Raw genomic sequence first — 22,965 nt, 5'->3', positions numbered from 1 at the left:
AAATTGTGAAAAGACCAAGATATGGCAAACAACTATATCTTCTTTTGATGTGAAAAGATGGGCTCACAGTGCAACAAGGGCTCCTTATCGGAGTTACTGGAAGCTTCTTAGATAGGTGGGAAGCCTGCGTCCCGGAAATTCGCTTCGGAAGCGCGATACTGCTCGCTTCTCTCACGCTTCTCATATGCTTTCCACACACTTCATTTATTCTTCTTATATGTTCTCTTATTCAACTTTTCATGTTTTTTATGTGTTTTCTCTCACTCTTCTCACTCACTTCCATGTGCTTTCTCTAAATTGATAGTCATCATTTTTAGATTTTGTTAAAAATTTAATTCTTACACTAAAAAATCATGAAATTTAAGAATAGTCATTTTTATTTCAGTTCTTATTTGTGTTTCATTTTGATTCCCATTCAATTCCTATATTTCTTTTTTTTATTCCTCGATTCCCGCTTCCTATACATTTTAAAATGTATTGCTTCTCGCTTCCACTTCCTAGTTTGGCAACCTTGCTCCTTACTCCTGTTCTAGATGGTTGGAATATGGTGAGATACCGCTATTTGTAGAGTTCTAAATGGAATTTGGACCTAGACAAATTGGATTTTGGATTATATCCAGATTCAGTTGCTATGCAGCAAGCTGTTTTTGATTGGATGAAAAAGTAAGGTGGCGGGATCATAATTGGTTAGGACTGCATGACTTATCCTAATGATTTTTCTTAGAGAAGGAAAATGTTTTTTGTAGGATTACTAGTCTTATCCTAAGGTTTTGGAAGGCTTAAAATCTAAAATCCATGATTTAGGTAAGTTGGTTTGGGCCAAGACACATTTCTCTAGGCGAAACAGGTCCAAAATGCCAAGTTTTGGACCACGCTTCTTGTTTTTGTCATAACTCTCAAAATATAGCTGATTTTAACGTGAGTTTTTTGTTTGTTTGAAAGATGACAAATTTATCTTTGACTTTTATTTTAAGCTCAAGACCCCAAAACATAATTTGATAGGCCAAAAATGCGTACTAAGTGCGGCTCAGCTGAAAATCAGGGTCAGCCTTGGGCAGAATTTACTATTTTGGTCATACATCCCTTCCCGAGCATCCCTTTTGACCCAAATTTGTTTTATTTGGAAGGTAAGACGTTCTAGAATATTTGACCTTTTTGGTGAAAAGTCAAAAATGCCATCTTGTGGGTCAAAATCACATTGCAAGCTATGTCACACGGACTCGGCTCCAAGGTCGACGCACCCGCGTCGACACGCACCGGGGGAACCCCCCCCTTTTGTAAGGAAAAAAACCCTGAATCAGGCTTCACAACTCATCACCTGTCCCCTAATGGGCACAACTTTGACCGAGTCCAAAATTTTTGAAATTGCGTCGCACCCGTGCCGCACCTGCACCCACACCCATGTGACATAGATTGCAAGTCAAATTTGTCATGTTTGGACCTGAAATTACCTGTTTGAGAAATCCAATCCAAGATCCAATTTACTCAAGATCCAAATGGGTCAAAATTGGAGTGTCTACACATCTACTGTTAAAATTTTAGACATAATCATAGACAAATACAACTAAACAACAACATAGGTTCTTAAACCAGGTAACTCAGACAAAATAAACAAAATTCAGGAGTATCTAATTTCACTATATAACAACTTAGAAAATACAATCTCTCTCTCTCTCTCTCATGCATGCACGTCCATATGCACATCTCTGTTATCATGTAATGAATCTCATCAATCATCATGAATATGATAGTACAATGATAAACCATCATAGAATAGTCCTACATGCTTCCCTTATGCATCAACCTCAGGTCCTGTGTAGTCATCCCCAACATGATGCTGCAGTCTTTCTCCTTTAGGTGTGATTCTTATCATCCTCTAGTGTACCTTAAACTGCTTGAATACATGTATCTAGAAAGTCAAAAGAGTCAAAGCAAATCATATCAAGTAGTGGCAGATCCAAGGGGTCAGGAGGGGGCAATTGCCTCCTAGCCCAAATAATTCTGACGTGTATAGGCACTGTTTGGAAACTGCCCATCAGACACAGATGGAATGGAGCTGGGGAATATTCCAGCTCCAAAATCCTTTGGAATGAATGTTGTTATAGGAAATGAGGGAACTGGATTCCTCATTTCACTTCCCACCTGGATGAGGTGGTGGTTACCAAAGTCTATGCTGGCTGCCACAACATGCCCATTCCGACTGCTCCGGTGACCCTCCCAGCACTCTTCCTAGTTTTAATCTTAGGCTTGCAACCACATTCCAGACAACCACACAAGTGGAAGTGGTGAATACTCAGTTGAACTATACCATGTATTCCAAACAACCACTGCACTTGTTGAAACCACGGATTATGGGGTTTATGTCCCAGAACATAAGGAAAGCTAAAAAGTTACTGCTTTTTAGATCTATAGAAATTCAAAAATTACTGTATTCAATCTTATAAAATCAGAAAACATAGTTAAATATTTTATGATAAATATTTAGAGTGAACGATTTTGCTGTTTCTAAAATTTGAATGCATAGATATTTTAAAATATACAGACTAACATCGCTCCCTCCCTAGTTTATGCATCCATTTCTCTCTTTTGATCATCAGAGGCTCCACAATATGCAAACCACAAAAATAAGAGGTCCAACAAAATAGCAAGCTGCATCTTGGTGGTCTGGTTATTATTTACCACAATTTGAGAGAGGGTCATTTTGTATTCATTTATATATCTATGTTTTATTTCATTGTGGTTGCTGGAATATTTACGTTTGTGTCTTCCAACATCACTTTTGCATGATTATAAAAAATATATTTTGAATATTCAGGAAACATTATGCAACTTTTGCCCCAGGAGCCAAAAGGACGAAGCTCGAGTATGGGCAGAAACTTAGGAACAAATGACAGGCTGAAACTCCATCTTCAGCCTCATGACACACTATGTTACAAGCCACGATAAGTCACATGAGCTAATTAAGGCTAAAGGTATGCCTAATAATGTTATACCGCTGGACGTGTTATGTACAAATTTGCGTTTGAGTTGAGTTCTCAAAACTTTGAAGCTTCTAAAAATTTCTCTTGTAAAGTTCTTTGTCAGTTACTATTGTTCGACTCTTATTCTTTTCTATGGTTTTTGCTTCAGTGATGAACTTCTGCTTTGTTCATCAAGTTGACTGTCGCTTTGTTCCAATGGATATTTCCTTGTGCTTTAATTTTGTGATGCCATTATCAATTTATCATGTTTCCAGAGGCAACACTGAACATAAGAATATTGTTGACAGCCGACCACCCCTTGTTTCTTTTTTCAGGCGAGTTAGGGGTAGCCTCTGGTGTGAACTTTTCTGATCGAGGTATTATGTATGACCTGTAAGCGAACCAACCATGAGTATACCATTGTTGAACATGTCCTAGATGGTGCCAGGGTGTCAAGGGTTTTGTCTTATTTAGTGTGCCAACTGCTTTTATTAAGCACATTTTTGTTTACTTTTTCTTTGTTCAACTTTTCTGACTATAGACGTGGTTGTTCGTACCCTTAGGTTGTTACAAAATACAGGAATTATATTTTTATACAATTTTTGCAGTATTAAAATGTAGGCTGTTACATGAATATGGCTACCGGTATGGGGATTGACAATTTTTGTGAAGTTTTCCTATATACCTAATGTATAAATGGATATGGTACTAAAGTGAAAATGCAGTATCTATGTGACATAGAACGTTCGGGTATCTTTGTCAGATGATAATGGTAACCCTTACATTGGTACTTTTGTCTTCCAGCATGAGTTTTACATGTTTTTGAATATTAATCTGATTTTTTTTTTGTTGTTTTTTATGACTGCTGAAAATTTGTTGTTAAGCTTGATTTTTGGCATGGTGCATATTTATATGTATGAGATATTGTTAAAATGGATTGGAACTACCAAGCTTTCTATGTCTCATGAACAATACTATGGAACCTTTTTTGTTTACTTTTTTTTTTTTTAATTTTTTTTTCAATTCTAAGTGTTTGTTCTGAGCATACCTTAGCAATTGTGCCCTCTGGGGAAACTAAAAGAATTGTAGAAATAAATTCAAATGAAAGACGAATCTATTGGTATAATTTCAATGTGTCGAACTTGTTACTCTGAACTATGAACAACATGTTCACAGTAACAATGCCATGTTTTTCTATGCGGTGTTCATATATTGACACAGAACTATGACACAAAATGTCACTGCTGGAGTTTCATCACACAGGACGAGGGCATGCTTCTAATCCAATGGCATGATTCAATATCCCCAGAGAGTTGGTCCTTTGATTAACCAATAAAAGCATGTCATTGTTATGCTTCTAACCTTAGTAACACACAATGCAGCTTGCTGGAGATAAGATATCCTCAAGAGAACAATGTTGCCTGCTAATCTGCACGCATCTATTTATATGGGGTGAAAATGTCTGAGTACATACATCTCTGAACTGTAAAGGAATGATGCCCATGATTGAATATGATAAAGTATTCTACACACTTGTGCACATGGGAGAAACCCCCAAGGCCCATTTGATAACTTGAGATTCTGTTTATGTTCTTTTTTATCCCTTAGTATGCATTATTATAGTCTAGTGCAACATTCCACAATATTTTTGAAACATCTAGAATGTTTATTCAATATACCCGAGAATTAAAGGAAGCATAGGTAGTACGCTTGCATATAAATGCTGTACAATTATACTCCAGGATTTATTTGAGGCATGATTAAACCTGGTCTTTGTCATGTTCACTTCATTTTATTTTAATATGAGGCCAATTATACAAATTTGTACTGGTGCCCTTAGTCTGCTTATATGACAATGCACTTTTTTGCTGATTCAGTCAAACCGGATGTTTTCTGCTATTTGAAATTTCTCATAGGTGGTTTTGCCATTCAAGGGTCACATTGCAAAAAAAACTTATGGATGCTGGATGATACAAGCATTTGGAAGTCAATGACTTCCACTTTGGATTATGAAATATCTCTAGTTAAAGACGGACTGTCACAACCACATCAAACTCATGCTTGATAGCCTTATTTCTCTATCGTGAAACCTTAAAGAAAGTGATTCATATGCGGGATATTTTTCATTCCTCAGAGGGTACATGTGTTGCTGCTGTTAAGATTTTTTTGGTCTCGGTTGTCTTCATATACTAACCTTTTTTAAGAGCGATTTAAGATGCCTATAGGCCAAATTTTTTCCATTTATCAGCCTGTGCTTGTGATGCTTAACTGTGTCAAGAAGATGCTGGTCCGTGATTCAACATGGCATCTTCAGTCTGTGCTGTTTTCATTAGACACTAGATAAGAAAGTTGTTCACGCACCGGAAGGACATAAAAGGGATTCTCCAATATGTGACATGGCATAACAAGGCTACGGTAGGTGACATGGTAGTGTCAAAGCTGAACAAAGTAGGTATCTTCTGTTTATGTTAAGATTATTTGGTTGCATTGGCTGCTTACTAAAACAGAGACTTCCACTCTTCTTCTGTCTGTACAGCAGAATAGCAGTTTCACCTATATTACACGGTTCATATTTCCTAGTTCTATGAGTGCGCCAAACATATCAAAGTAAACCACGTTGTATCTAATAGCAAGATAGATATGAGAAAACACAATGCGGACTACATTGCTTTGTTGATCTAATTAGACTAGATGGTTTCCTTACCAAGTCCGAAATGATTTAGTTGGTCCACTTTCACTTGTGATGAAGTCTGTGTAGGAACTAGGTTTGGGGTGTGCTCATTGAAGGCTAGAGGAGAAGTGAGAAGAGTTGATATTAACGGCTTGCTTCAGGGGAGATCCTCAATGAGATTATTGAGAGTTCTGAGTGTGTTCTGCAGAGGCGGGGGCTGAAGAATTTATCCTCTTCTGGGTAGTTGTTATCTAGTCATAACCAACTTCATTGGATTTTCAAACATGCTGAGAATTCAATGAGTAGAACCACCACTATCATGGTGGTTCTTATCTCAATGGTCCACTACTCAAGTAGGTCATTGGATTCCATGTGAGATCTATTTGGTTACATTGGATTCGTACCAGGATCAAACATCTCACACTTGGCCATATAGGGCGAACACCTATATTGTATCAAAACCAATGCATTATGTATTGCACTCATGATATTATGAGATTTTACATACGTTAGTTAGATTTCTCCTTTATAATATATCCCTATCATAAGGCTATTCACAAACTAGGTTATTTTTTCATCATGTCATAAATTTTATTATAACTTTTATTTTGTGTATCATTTTATTCTAAAATATTCACTATTCATTGCATACTAAGTCATGCAATCTATAGATAAAAAATGAATACATCATAATGTAGGTCTTTCATAGTCACGGGGTTCTTGTGGCTCTTCCATGACTATACCATAGACATGCACACTAGGGGAGTACTGTGAAATTTATTAACTCATAAATTCATTATTTGACAATATAGCAAATACTCTCACTTTTTCAAATTTATACTATAGTTTATACTCTCACTTTTCATGTGCATTATCACATGTTAATCACTTCCTGATCATTTCAGATCAGTATATTCGGATCTAAATAGTCATAAGTGTAATCATTTCATGTATGAAAATAAAATATTCCTTCATGCATTTATAGAAGTATACTATAAGGAGCATTATTTATAATGATTTATTTATCATCATATAAATATCTTCACATGCATGTATAAATTTATAATTTAGCTCTCACTTTTTAAATGCATTGCATTTAAGCAATATTTGCATTAAGCCATGACATCACGAGGTTTTGCATGCACTAGCTGGACTTTTCTTTCATGATATATCATCATCATAAGGATACTCACATACTAGGTTGATTTTTCATCATGAAGTTAAGTATAATTCTCTATATCCAAATTCAATTTGGATATACATAAAATCCATATCCAATAAGAGTTATGTCATTATCATTTGGATATGCCAAATATGGTAAGCCAATTTCAAAGCTTTAATCAGACAACAAAATTAAAATTTTAAGTTCAAATCCTTTATCGGATCCACTAATATATATATATATATCCAAATTTATTAGATTTGAAGGATTCTATATCCAAATCTGACTTGAAATGTTATCTATCAAGTCTAACATGATCCATATTAAAATGGATCTCCATACAAGCTTAAATAAAACCATGGATCACTCAAGATTTGATCATAATCCAAATTCATATCCAAAATCATATATTTCAAATGCAAATAGATCAATATTATACATCCAATATTCTACTTATTTGGATCTAACAGTATCAGTCCCGGACCCATATAAAATATATGTAATTATTAGGTTCAAATATCTGGTATGATCTTATCCAGATTCAACATAAAACTTGGATCAATTCTGGATCCATATCCCATATCCGGGCATAACACTTCTCCGGATCTAATCATAAATCTTGAATCAAATCTAGATCCATATTTTATATGTGATAATTATACTTATCTGAATCCATCACAAACCTGGATTAAATCTAGATCCACATTCCATTCAACCAGACTCAATATTGCTTTATTGGATTAAACTAGGTCTATTTAATCTTACCAGATCCAAGCATCTGTTCCAATACCGATCAAATCCAATCTTGACCCAAACATTATATTTAATAGATCTTACAATTAAACTTGATCTATATAAAAAAATTGGATTAAACCATATTGGATCCAAATATTAACATAAATAGAATATTAATGCATATAATAAAAACATATGCAAGCACAATAGTTTTGAATAAAAAAATATCAGTGTAGAAATATAAACCAAATTATAACTGGGTCCAGAAAGTTTTACCAGATCAAACCAAGTTTATAAGAAGCTATCTGAATAACTTGTCCCAATCCAGATCCAAACCTATTTGAGGTATTCTTGCTAACTAGATCCATTTTTCTGCAAAATTAGAAAAGTCAGAAACATTTCTGGGTAAAATCAACAATCCAGATCATAATATTAAAAAATCTCTGAGTTAAACAAAAAACTTTGGTTTTCTGTAATTTTAAAAAACACAACCTTGTCTCGGATATTAACTAGTGGGCAGACTTGTTTTTGAAAATTTCAGAAATAGAGCCTCTACAACAACAACAAACAACAACAACTACGCCTTCATCCCAAAACAATTGGGGTCATCGATATGAACCAAAAAAGAAATTCATTTTGGGTCTTCCACATGAATCCTTTTCCTCCAATCATTTCTATCCAATGCCATGTCCTCGGTGAGGTTCAAAGCATTCATATCCTTTCCTATCATCTCCATCCAAGTCTTCCTAGGCCTACCCCGACCTCTTTTAACTAATATATTTTCCCATTTCTCCAACCTTCTAACTAGAGCATCATTAGGCCTTCGCCGAATATGTCTAAACCACCGTAAACGATTCTCTCGCATCTTATTTTCAATTGGTGCAACACCTACCTTCTTACGTATCTCCTCGTTCTGAATCTTATCTTTTATTATATTTCCACACATCTATCTAAGCATTCGCATCTCAGCTACACTCATTTTTTGAATATGATGTCTCTTGGCAGCCCAACATTCCGTACCATATAGTAAAGCGGGTCTAATAGTCGTCCTATAAAACTTTCCCTTCAACCGCAATGGCATTCTACGATCGCACAGCACTCCAGTTGCACTTTTCCATTTCATCCACCCAACCTTTATCCTATGATTTACATCTCCATCAATTTCTCCATACTTATGAATGATGGATCCCAAATATTTGAAATAATCATTCACCGGTATTTCTTGCTCACCAAGCTTCACTACACTCCCATCACTACTTTGTTGCTTACTAAACCGACATTCCATATATTCAGAAATATAGCCTCTATTCTGAAAAATAATAGAGGCATCATAACATAATATTTTAGAAAACAAGGACTAAATGTTAAACTACCCAAAAAGTAAACAAAAAAATGATAAAGGTATTCTCGAGCTTTTTCAAAACCCTATCCTCATATATTTTTTGGTTACCCTTTTCTTAAAAGGTAGACCTCTTAGGGTTTTCCCCTTTTACGAAAGGGAGAAACCCGAGAGGAGATGAAGAGGGGTGAGACAATCGCCTCACCTCGCTGTCTCACCCCCGCCTTCGCCGCGAGATGCGGCAACCGCCATCGTGGGTTTTGGTGCAACCGCACCACCTTCGGCACACTATCCCACGACAGAGGGGATACCACCATCTTTCGGCGGTCAACTGGCTGGGGCCCCACTGCACGTTGGCAGCTTCGGTGCCTTGATGTCTGTAGTAGCGTTTCTCCTCCACCACTTCAGCTTCGTCACCTTCATCACCATTGGTGCCATCCTCTTGATCGTCTGGCTCGTCTTCCGCTTCTAACTCCTCGATTTCACGGTCATCGGTGCCTCTGTCATCGGCTTCAACATCTTTGGCAACCAATTGGCGGCCAATTGGGATGTGAACATCACCGCCTACAATGGGAACAAGAAGATGGGGATCGACTATAGGAGCATTTAGGTCATCGTCGCGTACCACAGAGAGCTCTTGGCCGACACCTCCCTTGCCCCTTTCTACAAGGAGAAGCACAATGCCACCATGCTCCGTGCTAGCTTTGATGCAAACTCGAGGTATGTCTTCGACTGGACGACGGGCTGGTTGAAGGCCAACCGTGGCATCGGGATCGACGAGTTTTTCTCTCCCGATGCCTTCCTCGCTTTCGTGTGAGAGTTCAGCCCTTTCGTCTCGCCCTTGCTGGTTTGTCTTCGGATTTTGTTGCCATCGAGACGATACGTTGAGTCTTCCTCCCTGAGCCCCTCCAGCACCTGGTGAGCGATTCTGTCGATCGATCGCTCGAAAATGGTTCCTTTTGTCTTCAAGAGGCCCTTGAGGGCACCACTGTCCATGTACTCTAGCATGAGGCACACATCGCCGCCGGCGGCCTCGATGATGCCGTGGCACCGCACGACATAGGGCGATTTCGTCTTCTTGAGGATATCCATCTCATGGATTGTCTGCCGTCGGGTGGAGGCATCACAGTCGTCGTGGATGACCTTCAGAGCATAACAGATGCAGCTTCCTCTATGGGTCCAGGGGCTATAACAAAGCTCACTCACTTTCTGTGTGGGGTCACTTCTTTGGAGGGAGGCATATGGCTTCTCTGAATCTCAAGGCCCATCCCTCCACCAAATTAAACCAATAATGCAAAGCTTCTTTCAAGATCACAGAGATTTGTAAACTCTTAACCCCTTTGGTGTGGTACATAAAACCTGTGAGCTCCTCCTTCCTATCGGTCTTAGCTTCCTTTTTTGTTTTCTTTCATTGGCAGCCATCTTCATCCTTTCCTATTTCGAAGGTAAAAGAAAGCAAAAGAGGGGAGGGACAACTACCACTTAGGACCACGTATTTCCCTTAAAAGAGGATGTCATGAGAGAGAAGTGCATGATTGCTTGTCGGCAGCTCTGGCACGATGCCTTGATGCTGCAAACAGTCATCGGTGTCACCGACTCCAATGGTAAAGCATGTGTTTGCGTAAGGGTTTCCTTCCTTAGCTGCACTGTCAGATGAGCCTGATGGTTCTTGGGTTTTTCAGCATTTGCTCAAAATTAGGATGTTGTTTGTACCTTCATCGCAGTCAAGGTAGAAACAACTCCTCCTCCTGTGCACACCAGTAACCTGGCTACGATACTACTGTACGAACTAGGATCAGGGTGTGCTCGTTGAAGGCTAGAGGAGAAGTGAGAAGAGTTGATATTAACGGCCTGTTTTTGGGGGATCCTTGATGAGATTATCGAGAGTTCTGAGCGTGTCGTGTAGAGGCAGGGGCTGGAGAATTTATTTTCCTTTGGGTATCCGTTACCCAGCTATAACCAATTTTATTGGATTTCCAAACATGCTGGACAATGAGTGAAACCACCACTATCCTGGTGGTTTTTATCTCAATGACTCCCTACTCAAATAGGTCATTGGATTCCACATGAGAACCATTTGGCGCATCTGTACTAGGATCCCACAGAGAGGTGTTGGTTATGACCCCATCCAAGGGAAGCTGCTTTCCTATGAAAGCTGTGCCAGGAGGGAAAGTGGTTCACTATGGGAGAAGGTTTGACTCCATTTTGATAGGAAAGATGCTTATTTGTTATGTGAGCCCTACCAGCCTACCACATATTTTCTGTAGAGATGTTAGTTTCTCCCACACTCCTTGTCCTCCCCTTTTTCAAGAAAGAGGCCATTTTCCTATGAAAGAGGTTCTCTTTTGTTGGAAAGGGCATGAAATAAATGCCTCGATGTCTTTGAGTTCATGACCTTTGGAGGCTTGCCAAGTTTTACTTGTCTGTTACAGCATACAAAAATCAAAGGTTGAATACATATTTGCGATGCATATTTGTTTATTTAGACGGTTGTTTTATCTTTCCATGAAGTCTCATTCAAGGGTATTTTTAACCCTCTAAATTTGGAAATGATACTAGTCCAAAATCTTGTGAGGTTTTCACGTAAATCCAATTTTTCTCAACTATGTGAGCAAAGAAAATGGAAAAGAGAAAAATGTCCACCCTGTAAACACCTCAACAGGATATGCACACAACGTTGTTGTAGGACATCAAAATTTTAGAATATGTGAAAATTAACTGCATGGGCAAATAAGTATCATTACATGTTTCTCATATTAACTAGGCTTTTAAATTCCAACAGGAAGCTATCCTCGTTGTGCCGTGGGGAAGTACTTGGAAAATTTTATATTATAGACCGCAAAACAGAGCTACTGTCAAAGTGGCACCTTTCAGCCACGTCCAATTAAAGGTTTGGCTTGGTTCACATTTTTATCCTGATGTGGACTTATCCTAGCTATACAGATTCTTTGGCTGGACGGCTAAGATTGACGTAGGATGGAACCCATTTGTCAAATGATGGGATTCCCTTTGGTGTTTTCTCCCCCTTTATATAAATAAAAAGAAGTGTAAAGACCTACAAAATTTAAAGGAAAAATGACCGTACCGTACCACAAAAATGCTGCATTTTAAAAAATGTCTTACAATTTACTAAATCTGTCAAATGAACAATTTGGTAGGTTCATACTTCTTTTAAACACTTTTATCCTTCACAACTGAAAATTTTTGATTTTCGTGGGTCACAACCTTAAAAAGTAGATGGACCCATGAAACTCATCAACAAAATTGCATTTGAAGTTGCGATGTTCTAAACAGGATTGTGAAATTCCAAAACACTTATGAAAATTGTGACGAGTATTACAAGACATGTGAAAATCCTTTAAGCGTTGCAAAAGTCCATATCTTACGAAATTCTAAAAAGTATCGCAAGGGTGTTATGAAATTTCATTCTATATACATGACATTTCATTTCTCAATATCTTATTTGCATCCTAATGCCTTACTTTTGCAACCTTAGGATTCTTTTGGTTCTCAATCATTTTGACAGTCTTTCGATGACATTTTGGCTTTGTGAAAATCCCTGATCGGTGGTGGTTTATCGGTAGTGGTTTATTGACGATGGTCAATCCTGAAAGCATGAGCGACACTTCATCAACAATGAGTTTTTTCTGGTAAAAGAATGGGCAGCATTTCATCGATGGTGAGTTTTTTTTTTTGGTAAAAACATGAGTGATACTTCGTAGACAATGCATTTTTTTGGTAACAACGTCGGCGGTGAGAAGACTAACAACACTTTATCGATGATAATTTTTTTTGATAAAAGCATCAATGGTGAAAAGATCGACGACACTTCATTGATAATGAGTTTTTTCGATAAAAGCATCAACAATGAGATTTTATGGTATGGGTGAGATAGAAAATCAAAAGTCCGTGAGTTATTCGTAAGTATTTCATTCTCGTCATAGAGAATGCGGATGATGATAATGCAAAAGGCATTCACTCGAAGACACTGTGATAGCTGAAAAGATGATGATGTAGAGTCGATGTATTTTACAGTCAGCGTTCATTCGATCACATGGTATGAGTGAGATAGGAAAAATCAAAAGAACAACACAAAATGTAGAATCAACAATAGCATACTGTGTTTTCTTCCTATAAAAAATATGGTGCAATTTGGCATTCTTGAGGCTGAAAAGATGAAAGTACCTCTGTCCATACTTTGTTTCTCTTCATAAAAAAAAAGCAGTGAGTAACAATATTCTTTTGAAAGAATGAAATGAATGCAATGCATGAGCGACTTTGTTTTATATGAAATAATGAAATAAATGCAAAATGTATAAGCGATTTCATTTGGTGAAAGAATGAAATAAAGGCAATATATGAGCAACATCATTTTGTGAAATAATGAAATGAATGAGCGACTTTTTTTTGTGAATGAATAGAATGAATAAAATATATGAATGACTTCATTTTGTAAATGAATGAAGTGTATGCGCAACTTCATTTTGTGAAAGAATGAAATGAATGAGCAATTTTTTTTTGTGAAAGAATAGAATGAATAAAATATATGAATGACTTCATTTTGTAAATAAATGAAATGTATGCACAACTTCATTTTGTAAAAGAATAAAATTAATGCAATGTATGAGCAACTTTATTTTGTTAAAATTACACTAACATAGGATGTCCAAATACAAATAAAGGGTTGAGAAACCACAAAAACAGTAGGATTGCGAAAATAGAGCATCCAGATGCAAATAAGGATTTGAAAAACTAAACATCATTTATATAGAACATAATTCACAAGAAAAAAAAACTTTGCAATACATGTGCAATATTTATCATAATTTTGCAATATTGCAATATTGAACATTCATAAGTTTTTCATAATTTTGCAATACCTTTGCGATACTCTTTTAAAATTTTGCAAGGTATGAACTTCTTGCAACACTTAAAGGATTTTTGCAATGTAGCTTGCGATACTCATGACGATTTTTGCAAGCATTTTGAAATTTTGCATTTTTTTTTTAAATATCGTAACCTCAAATGTGATTTTGTTGATGAGTTTCGTGGGTTCATCTGCTTTTTGCATTGTGGCCCACAAAAATCTAAAATTTACAGTTGTGATTGGTAAAAGTATAAAAAAAGAGAGTAAAAACACGTGAAATTATGGTAAAATTGTGGGATATTTTTTTAAGAATACATCAATTCTTTTGGTATAGTTTGGTCATTTCCCCAAATTTAAATGTGTTGAAACGAGTTCTGAGTTAGTTGAGTACAAATTGGAAGAACCAAAACTCACTATCTAGTCTTTGATTTAAAAAGACATTTTCCTTCACACTCTTCTATAGCCAACAAAAGGGTGGCGTGTGTCTAGGAAACTTTTGGGAATCATGCATCTTCTCATCTCATTCACAAAGCCCAAATATCACAGTAGAAAGTAGAAACCAAACAAGAAAATAGAAAAGTCAAAGTGCATGATATAAGTGGAGAAACTACAACAAAGATAAATGCATGCGCCAACCGATTACCAATAGCTACAGTTTTGACGGTGTTGTAGACAGAAGAGAAGTTGTGAAAACAATAACTATATCTTTTACATACAGCAAGCCTGTCTAGCTCAGTTGGTAGAGCGCAAGGCTCTTAACCTTGTGGTCGTGGGTTCGAGCCCCACGGTGGGCGCTTTTCTGTTTTTTTAAAATCGCATTACTTTCCCTTAGGGGCCGGGGCAACGGACTGGCCTGTTGGGAAAATACCCACCACCTCAGCTATATATATATATATATATATATATATATATATATATATATATATATATATATATATGGGTCGGTCCCCGGCCTGGCCAAACTTCAAAGCTGGCCCCGATGCCTACCGAGCTACAGTCAAAGTGGCACCTTTAGCCCATGTCCAATCAAAGGTTAGGCTTGGTTCACATTTTTATCTGGATGTGGACTTATCCTAGCTGTACAGATTCTTTGGCTGGACGGCTAAGATTGATGTAGGATGGAACCCATTCTTTGTCAAATGATGGGATTCCCTTTGGTGTTTTCTCCCCCTTTATATAAATAAAAAGAAGCCTAAAGACCTACAAAATTTAAACGAAACAAAAATGCTGCATTTTTAAAAAATGTCTTACAATTTAGAAAATCTGTCAAATGAACAATTTCGTAGGTTCATACTTCTTTTAAACACTTTTATCCTTCACAACTGCAAAATTTTTATTTTCGACGTTAAAAAGTAGATGGACCCATGAAACTCATCAACAAAATTGCATTTGAAGTTGCGATATTCTAAACAGGATTGCGAAATTCCAAAACATTTATGAAAATCGTGACAAGTATTACAAGACATGTGAAAATCCTTTAAGTGTTGTAAAAGTCCATGACGTTTCATTTCTCAACCCCTTATTTGCATCCTAATGCCTTATTTTTGCAACTTTAGGATTCTTTTGGTCCCCAATCAATTTGGCAGTCTTTCGATGACATTTTGGCTTTGTGAAAATCCCTGATCGGTGGCGGTTCATCAACAGTGGTTCATTGACGATGGTGAATCCCGAAAGCATGAGCGACACTTCATCGACAATGAGTTTTTCTGGTAAAAGAATGGGCAACATTTCATCGATGGTGAGTTTTTTTTTTGGTAAAAACATGAGTGATACTTCATAGACAATGAGTTTTTTTGGTAACAATATCAGCGGTGAGAAGACTGACAACACTTTATCGATGATAAATTTTTTGATAAAAATCATCAGCGGTGAAAAGATCGACGACACTTCATTGACAATGAGTTTTTTCGATAAAAGCATCAACAATGAGATTTTATGGTATGGGTGAGATAGAAAATCATAAGTCTGTGAGTTATTCGTAAGTACTGCATTTTCGTCATAGTGAATGTGAATGATGATAATGCAAAAGGCATTCATTCGAAGACACTGTGATAGCTGAAAAGATGATGATGTAGAGTCGATGTATTTTACAGTCAACGTTCATTCGATCACATGGTATGAGAGAGATAGGAAAAATCAAAAGAACAACACAAAATGTAGAATCAACAATAGCACACTATGTTTTCTTCCTATAAAAAATGTGGTGAAATTTGGCATTCTTGAGGCTGAAAAGATGAAAGTACCTTTGCCCATACTTTGTTTCTCTCCATAAAAAAAGCAGTGAATAGCAATATTCTTTTGAAAGAATGAAATGAATGCAATACATGCGCGATTTTATTTTATATAAAAGAATGAAATAAATACAAAATGCATAAACGATTTCATTTTGTGAAAGAATGAAATAAAGGCAATACATGAGCAACATCATTTTGTGAAAGAATGAAATGAATGAGCGACTTTTTTTTGTGAAAGAATAGAGTGAATAAAATATATGAATGACTTCATTTTGTAAATGAATGAAATGTATGCACAACTTCATTTTGTTAAAGAATAAAATTAATGCAATGTATGAGCAACTTTATTTTGTTAAAATTACATGCACATAGGACGCCCGAATGCAAATAAAAGGTTGAGAAACCACAAAAACAGTAGGATTGCAAAAATAGAGCTTCCAAATGCAAATAAGGGGTTTAAAAACTAAACATCATTTATATAGAACATAATTCCCAAGAAAAAAAAACTTTGCAATACATGTGCAATATTTATCACAATTTCACAATATTGAACATTCATAAGTTTTTCGTAATTTCGCAATACCCTTGCGATACTTTTTTAAAATTTTTCTATGGTACGAACTTCTTGCGACACGTAGCTTGTGATACTCATGACGATTTTTACAAGCATTTTGAAAATTTGCATTTTTTTTTAAAATATCGTAACCTCAAATGTGATTTTGTTGACGAGTTTCGTGGGTCCATCTGCTTTTTGCGTTGTGACCCACAAAAATCTAAAATTTAGAGTTGTGATTGGTAAAAGTATATAAAAAAAGTAAAAACACGTGAAATTATTTGTTTGGTAGATCTGGTAAAATTGTGGGATATTTTTTAAGAATACATCAATTCTTTTGGTATAGTTTGGTCATTTCCCCAAATTTAAATGTGTTGAAACGAGTTCTGAGTTAGTTGAGTACAAATTGGAAGAAGCAAAACTCACTGTCTAGTCTTTGATCTAAAAAGACATTTTCCTTCGCACTCTTCTATAGCCAACAAAAGGGTGGCGTGTGTCTAGGAAACTTTTGGGAATCATGCATCTTCTCATCTCATTCACAAAGCCCAAATGTCACAGTAGAAAGTAGAAACCAAACAAGAAAATAGAAAAGTCAAAGTGCATGATATAAACCCTAAACCCTAAGTGGAGAAACTACAGCAAAGATAAATGCATGCGCCAACCCGATTACCAATAGCCACAGTTTTAACGGTGTTGTAGACAGGAGGGAAATTGTGAAAGTGATAACTATATCTTTTACATACAACAAGCCCGTCTAGCTCAGTTGGTAGAGCGCAAGGCTCTTAACCTTGTGGTCGTGGGTTCGAGCCCCACGGTGGGCGCTTTTCTTTTATTTAAAATCGCATTAATTTCCCTTAGGGGCCGGGGCAACGGGCTGGCCTGTTGGGAAAATACCCACCACCTCAGCTATTATATATATATATATATATATATATATATATATATATATATATATATATATATATATATATATATATATATATATATATATATATATATATATATATATATTATGGATCGGTCCCGGGCCTGGCCAAACTTCAAAGCTGGCCCCGATGCCTAGCGAAACTTTTTTTTTTAAGCAAGCTGGGGTTAGGCAGACCCCACCAGTTACACAACATACCATTGCAACGTCCCAACATGGTGCCAGTGATGCCTACCCCTACTTTCACTTCTTAAATGTTATTTTATTTTTTAAAATCTTCTGGACGTCTTGGGCGGAGCCATCAACTGTTCGGGTTTGGGTTGGATATTAAAGATCCGATTGTATAGTCTGAATGGGTTGGGTAAGGGTTTTCCCTATGCATGTCACTGTTTGGATCCGCTTTCTAATTATGCCACATCCATAAATCAGAGACTGGACTGCAGAGCCTCTCAAATCTCAAAGGCCCTGGGGAGGATGGTTTTCCTGTTGATTTTTTCAATTGGTTTTAAGACACCACTCGATTTGATCCATTTCAGTTCTTCAAAGAATTCTACAGGAACAGTAGACTCCTTAGAACCTTTAAGAGAACTTTGTTAGTTCTTTTACCTAAGCATAGTAAAAATGGATATCTGCCTACTCAGGGCTGTGTATAAGATCTTAGCAAAGACGTTGGCCCTGAGGCTCAAATCTATTATCCATAATCACAACATGCTTTCATACTTCTTGGTTGTGCCTGCATGATTGCGTAGCTCTGTCAAACTAACTTCTGCACAACATGGCCCAAAGCACCCTATGTTGATTTCAGCAAAGCCTTTGATTCAGTCTCATAGCCCTACCCTTCTTATCTGAATGCGTGCTCAAAATGGGATTCGATGCTCGGTGGATCAGATGGATCAAGGAGCTCATCTCCACAGTCATGACTATCTTACAGATAAATGGGATTTCTTTTCTTTTGAACAGGGAGGCCCTAGCGGCCATGTTTCAAAAATTTAACTCCATCAACTTTATCAAGTTGGTAGCTTTCAATGGCTTTGAGTTCATCATTTTATAACATGCAGATGACCTCTTAGTTCTTGAACACAATTTCATCGAGCAAATATTTAGAACCATATTTTTTTTCAAACTAGTGCTATTGATATTCGCCATAGTAATTTTGATAACATCCAGTCCTTCGATGCAGATGCCATAACTAGGTACAAGTTTGTTAAACTTTATAATTTATAGTTAAGATTGTAAGTGTAATGATGAAAGTGTTATTTCTATACTTGATCATGAAATTTAAAAATGCATGAATGTTACATGCATGAAAGTAAATGAAGTGATAAATACGATGACTTTTGATTTAGTTTGTGCATTCAAACAATCAATTGGTCATAACAACAATCACGTGAACAATAGAGAATCAAATAATGATGATGACTATACCATGTTAGATGAGAATGACTAAAAAATGATAAGAAATGATGAAGATACTGATGACATGGGATAATCAATGACAATTGCAAATGATGCATAGATGCCAATTGAAAAATTGAACTCATAGTATGTTGTATATGCTATATGAGCATTTATTGGGCAGTAGAATTATTTTCTGTTTTTATACTAATGCGACATGGTTGAATAAATTCTCGTTTAATGGATTTTCATACAATGAAAAATGATTGAAATTCATTAATGGTGAACATATTGTTATCAGACAAAGGTTTAATTATCTAAAGCACTATCGTGAGTTTTTGAAAGATCATGTTATCAAGAATAACTATAAATTAAAATTCGTGAGGAGTAACAATAATATAGTGAATGTCGTATGTACGAGAAAAAACTTGTAGACTATGAGAGATTGTCCTTAAAAGATTCATTGCACAAAGTTGCGTGAAACAATGTTCTTTTAAGTGAAGAAATATGAAAGAACACATATATATGGTGGATCATTGTGCAACCTTTGAGTAAAAAAAATGTTTGTTGCATGGATTGCAAGTGTTATTCGCAAACGCCTGCACGATGACCAAAAAATTACTCAATTTTTTTTATCAATGACATAAGTCACAAGAAAGGTATAGAGATTAGTTATAAAGAAGCATGATGTGAATGCGAACACACAAACGAAGAATTATATGGTTTATATAAAGTCTTCTTTAACAAACTTCCTGCTTATTTGGATCATTTAATGATGAGAAACCTAGAAATGGTAAAGTTCATTAAGACTGATAGGAAATATCAATTTAAGTACATATTGTTATTCTCGTCCATACATTAATGACTTTCTAAAAAAGTATCCTCTAGTTCTTATGTTAGATGACACATTCATAGAAAGAAAATACATAGATATATTATTGGCTCATAGTATTGGTCCTTATGGCGATATATGTTTGATAGCATTTATAATTCTAGATAATGAGTCAAAGGAGTCATGTGCGTAGTTTTTGAAGTCTCTAAAGCACAAATTCAAATACTTCAATGAGTTTAGAGAGCGAACAAAAATAGATTATTTTCTCAGATAAGCATCGAGGGTTAAAATATGTCATCCTCCATATCTTTACTATATGTCATGTTGGATATTACATGAAGCACTTGATATAAAACTTTTCTAAAAATTTTTGTTCACCACTCAATGTACTTTGGTGGAGTGCAATTTGAGCAACCATGAAACTACAATGCAACTATTTTCTTAAAAAATCCAGGAGCAAAATACAACCACATATGATTATATTGCCACCAACATGAAACTAGATTTTTGGGCTACATCACACTTTAAAAAAAAAAAGGTGTTTGACATCTTATATAGCAGAGTACTTCAATTCTTAGATTCTTCCCATATATGACAAGCCCCTAGTGCCTCTTTTAAAGATGTTTCATCTCATACTAATGACATTGTTTGAGAAAAAAAAGAATATAGAGTAGAAAATATCTGACGTTGTTGTGCCTCAAGTAAAAACAAAAGGTAGACGCATAGAAGAGAAAGGCACAACGACTATATATAGTTTTCGAACATTGTCATCTATGTCTATACGAGGCCTACGATCGATCTCACGATTACAATATTGATCTTGAAAATATAATGCTTTTGTGAAGTGAGTGAGATTCCATGTGAACATTCAATTGCATACATTTTGTACGATGATAAGCTACTGGAGGATTACTGTGATGAGTACTTCAAAGTTGAATTGTATTTAAGTGCATATCATACATTTTTATTCTTTTCGATGCTGAATAATGTCCCACACAATGCTCTATTGACAGTCTATCCATCGAAGGTGATGTATAAACCATGAGAACCTAAGGTAAAGAGACAAATAACAACACCAAAAGATATGTCATACAAGTATAATATATGTAGTGAGGTTGAATACAATAGGCGGAAACACACGTAAAAGTATCTTTAAGTACCTCTTGTTGCAAAATGAGTGTGTTTGTGTGTGCTTTTCTATGTGTGTATATTTGTTAAGAATTGTTTCTATTTATATATTTATCAAGATTTTTAATGAACTGTCTTAATGTTTTATGTCTTTTATATGTATCTTAGGCCTTTACGACTTAAAGGGAAACATAACGGCAGAAAGGGAACCAAACCCCAAACCCGAAGTAAGGATTCAATTATGATAAAATGTATAATAAAATAAATTATGTGTGTATACAATTAGTGATACTACATGTTTGTATTTATATTCAATTGTAATTGATCATGAAAACATATTGATGATAAGCAACCACATGGTGTTGAAGAAGAAACACAATTCGAGCATGATTTTTTCAAGAAAACTTTGTTGATAAGTGATGTAAGCATTATGTTTGCATGTTTGTTTGTTTATTTGTTATGTTTATTTATTATGTTTATTTATTATGTTTATATGTAAACTTATTTAAATCTAACATACACTACAAGAAAAATGTTAATTAGCGACAGAAATTTGCAACAGATTTTTTCCGTCACAAATTAGCGACGGATTAGCTAGAGAAAACTTTCTTCATGAATCCGTCGCTAAGTAGCGACTGATTAGCGATGAAAGTTTTCTCTAGCTAATCCGTCTCTAATTAGCGGCGGATTAACGACAACAATTGTTTTGTCGCTAATTCTCAATACAAGAAAAACATTTTAGCGAGGGATTTAGTGAGGGAATTTTTCTGTTGCTAATCTGTCGCTAATTAGCGACGCAAAAATTCATTCTCTAAATCCATCGTTAATTTTCGATTTAAACCGAGCGCGAAATTTTCCCTCTCTCCCCGTTCGAAATTTAAATCGATCGTGCTCGATTTAAACCGACTTCTTCGGAGGACGACGACGTCGGAGAGCACGTTGGAGAATGGAGGACGACGATTCCGAAGGACGATCGGCGGTCGCTGGAGGACGTCGGTGCCTGTTCACGGAGGACGGCGACGCTTGTTCACGGAGGATGACGGCGACGCTGGTTCACAGAAGATGACGGTGCCGGTTCATGGAGGACGGCGACGCCGGAGAGCACCGGTTCACGGAGGACGGTTCACGGAGGACGGCGACGCCGGAGGACGGTTAGCGATCGCTGGAGGACGTCGGCGCCGGTTCACAGAGGACGACGATGCCGGTTCACAGAAGACGACGACGCTAGAGGACGTCGGCGCCGGTTCACGGAGGACGACGATGCCGGTTCACGGAGGACGGCGACGCTGGTTCATGGAAGATGACGGCGATGCTGGTTCATGGAAGATGACAACGCCGGTTCATGGAGGACGGCGCCGGAGAGCATCGGTTCACGAAGGACGGCGACGCCGGTTCACGGAGGACGACGACGCCGGTTCACGAAGGACGACGACGCCTGTTCACGGAGGACGGCGATGCCGGAAAGCACCAGTTCACGGAGGACGATACAAGTCCGGCGACGAGGCAGAGCGATCATTCTGTGCAATGCCTGTCGAGTGCGGTATAAGTCCGGTTTATTGCTGCCGGAATACCGCCTGACAGGGATCATTTTTTTTATTTTTTTTTAAAAATTTAGCGACGGATTAGCGCTAATCTGTCGCAAATTAGCGACGGAATTAACGACAGATAAGTTTTTTTCGCTAATTAACGAGCGAAAATTCGCGATGGCCTCTATCCATCACTAATCCGTCGCTAAACAATTTAGCGACGGATTAACGATGGATATAAGCCGTCGCTAATCCACGATTTTCTTGTAGTGATAAACATATCACATATATCGATTATGTAACGTCTATATAGATTTATAGGAAGACTTATTCAGAATCACTATTAGAACATGACGACAAGAAAAGAACAAACAAAGACTATTTACCTTACCTCGTATTTCTTAGTGAGTCTCCAAAGCAATAGTTTTCATATTTTTTTTGTTAACTAAGAAACTAATAGCTTAACATTGTTCACAACAAATGGTCGAATGTCCTAATAGGAAAGAACAAACTCATTTTTTATTAGAGAACCAACATGTGTTGTATCCATTTGATGAATGTGACAAGGTATCCACTAAACAATATTGCATACTTATATTTATGTTTACACAACATACAATGTGTATTTATGTCTTGAA

At 36.6% G+C, this 22,965-nt stretch overlaps 2 non-coding genes across 2 annotated transcripts; both read left to right on the top strand.

Moving 5' to 3' along the window:
• Window positions 1-14,455: 14,455 nt before the first annotated feature.
• On the top strand, window positions 14,456-14,528 carry TRNAK-CUU (transfer RNA lysine (anticodon CUU)). Its single transcript has one exon. It is a non-coding gene; the product is annotated as a tRNA-Lys (tRNA).
• A 2,741-nt stretch (window positions 14,529-17,269) lies between these two features.
• Window positions 17,270-17,342, top strand: TRNAK-CUU (transfer RNA lysine (anticodon CUU)). Its single transcript has one exon. It is a non-coding gene; the product is annotated as a tRNA-Lys (tRNA).
• Window positions 17,343-22,965: the final 5,623 nt, after the last annotated feature.

The sequence above is a fragment of the Nuphar pumila genome, chromosome 16 (genome assembly GCF_984573655.1).
Source record: "Nuphar pumila chromosome 16, dmNupPumi1.hap1.1, whole genome shotgun sequence".
Lineage (NCBI taxonomy): Eukaryota > Viridiplantae > Streptophyta > Magnoliopsida > Nymphaeales > Nymphaeaceae > Nuphar > Nuphar pumila.
The sequence above is the reverse complement of the archived record's forward strand: the minus strand, read 5'-3'. Positions and strand labels throughout refer to the sequence as shown.